The sequence below is a fragment of the Zosterops lateralis genome (assembly GCF_965231275.1).
Source record: "Zosterops lateralis genome assembly, chromosome: 5".
Taxonomy (NCBI): domain Eukaryota; kingdom Metazoa; phylum Chordata; class Aves; order Passeriformes; family Zosteropidae; genus Zosterops; species Zosterops lateralis.
The window spans coordinates 67,396,358-67,399,199 of NC_139766.1; positions in this window are offsets into that span (position 1 = coordinate 67,396,358).

A 2,842-nucleotide genomic window follows, 5' to 3' on the forward strand; every position below is an offset into this window, starting at 1 on the left:
CAGCTCCAGCATCCTGGAGAGACCTGCCACATCCCTGATATCACCACCAGTGCCCGTATTAGAGTGAGACACTACCTCTGGTGTTAATCAGGACATCCCCCTGCTTCATTTTCTGTTCTCTTGGAGGACAAATCTCTTTTAATTCTTCAGATATCCAAAACAATCTCCTTATCTCAGCCTGCAAAACTTTCATCTGAGGATAAAAATATCCTGGTGCTTTAGGAATATGAATTTACCCTGTAGGATAATGTATTTTAATCCTTTAGTGAGCCAGCTCTCCTCCCAGTTTTAAACCAGGGAAGCCTCTCAGCAATCTAAAGGACTTGAAAGGCTTGATTCTCTCCTGCATTAATGCACACACATATTATTAATAATTGTTTAGTCTCTCTTTAATCTATTTAAATGCATAATACAGACTTCAAACATATTATTCTATTTCCATTTCAAATTGCATATGAGTCATTAAGCAGAGAGATTTGTTCATTGCTAGTTTTTAAATGTTGATATGAGGGCTAGAGTCTACCATAGTGTTAGGTGGAGATGATTACCTTTTCACCTGAGTGCTGGTGGTGGATGCCTCTCACAAGGAAAATGCTTAGGTTGGGTGTTCTGTTTTCATTTCTCCTCTTCTTTTTTCCTTTACCTCCTGTTGGAGAGATTTAACTTGTTAAACCTGGGTATTTGTACTTGACACATGAATTTATTATTCCTGTAAAAATGCTTCAAGAATTATGAAACTTATGAAGTACAGACCTGAGGCAGCTCTTAGGTAAAGGTTTAAACTACAAGGAGAGAAAAACAGGCATTAAATGGTGTCAAAATCTTACGTAATGAAAAAATCTTACAGTTTTTTCTCTTATAAAGTCCCAGGGCATACAGACAAGGTAATTCAAAATGGTTGACAGCTCAGGACTGGTGGATGGAGTAGGTGAGAGACGGACTCCAGAGCAATTAAAAGCTTTCCTCAAATAGGAGAGCTTTCATTTTTAAGAGGCTTAAGAAGTTATAGTATGAGGTTGCCTCTGTGTTTATTTGTATGTACGATTCATATCAGCACAGTGAAACACAATGTCCAGAGGAGGCAGGACAAATAACACACCATATTTCAACCATCAGTTGTCCCAAGGGCATTTACCTCATTAATGAGGATGATGGCTTCAATTTTTCTCTTGAGAGTCTTTGAAAGGAGGTGATTGATACAGTTGCATAACAGTGACATATAACTTCTGTGAATCATGCAATAAACTCTGTTTCACCTCTTAAAAGCTCTGGGGACTGTGGTAAAGTTGGTGAGAAATCTTTGGATTGTCCTGTGAAACAGTGCCCTTAGATTAAGGTGGTAAAAATAGGGGAAAAAAAGAGAAAATACTGAATGTATAATGCAGATACCCTTGTGCCCATGGTCTCCCACAGCAGCACGGGTTACCCCCCCCAAGCCATTGTCAAGAGAAAGCCAGATGACACCTCAGAGACCGGAGAGCAAAAGAATAAAAATATAAACCCGTCTCTCGACTTTTTTTTTCCTCATAGAACTGGATTATTTAAAAATTTTATTTTATTTTGTCTCCTTCACACAGCCAACTATTTAGCATTACAATCAGGGCAAGCTCTGTGTTTTATCAGGAGATCTGGACAACATCTTATACAGATGGAGCAGTCAGACATTACTTGAGCAGTCAAAGTTGCTACGGATGGTTGTTTTTATTAGTAACTAATGGGAGATATTTCCAAGTTACTTATAAAAATGGTTACATGGAAAAAAGTATTATGGAGGAACAAGGCCATGCTATTTATAGGGTGAATCAATTGAAGCAGTTCTTTCTGTGATAAAAATCCTTTGAGAAAATTGGCTGAACCTACAATAGCATCTCTTGGAAGGTGAAGTGTTTAGTCAATTCTATATGTAGACACAGTAAAATATCCTGGAGATCACACATCATCAGTGCTGTAATGCAGCTTGGTCTTCAAAGTGGATCTCATGGATCTTGTAGGTAATAGCTAGTTGTTAGACTAAAGGATAAAACAGTTATTTTTTATATATGTGTATGTGTGTATATATACTAAAATTTCTTTATAATGAAATTATTTGGCACAAGTAAGAGAATATGTGCAAAACAATCCTTGTGCTTTGGTGTTAGCTCTGTGCTGGCTTCAACACAGCCTACCATTCAATAAATTTCAAAGATCATCGGGAGTTACGTCCACAGATTAGTTTCGGTTATAAAATCTCAGTGTTCTGCTGTCTTGCCATGTGCCAGATTTTCTGCTGCAAGTGTTGCAGCTCCTAATGGAGTGTGAGGAAGAAAAGCTGAACACAAACAGTGTTGATTCAATGAATTTGCAGCCTGCTTAAAGAACTCGGCTCTGCCCTAACAGGATTTTATGGGAAACAAAAGAAGAAAGGAAAATGGGTTCTCTGACAGAATAGAAATCCCCTGGTTTTGCTAATGCCAAACTTATCTCAGTGCCTCATGACAAGATGTCCTAGCAACACATAAGTGAGCACTGAGATCAGATTGGTTCCACATTTGTGAAAAAAAAAAAAAAATTAAAAAAATTAAGACCAAAGCCATCAAGCGCCATTAAATCCCTGCAATGACCTCCAAATGAAAAGGTTTTGTGGGGGCGTGAGTGGAGAAAAATCCTGTAAACTAGTTTTATCTTGGGAATGCTAAGCTTGTTGGAAATGTCTTTTAAATAGAAACACTGGGCAAAAGCAGTTCCTGGGACATCTGGAGTGGGGAGAGTCCAGAGTTGGGCTTAGACATGTCCTTCCCTCTGCAGGGGTGGGGAAGCCACTGGATCCTGAATCACGTCCCTGCCCATCTCCTAACAGCACCAG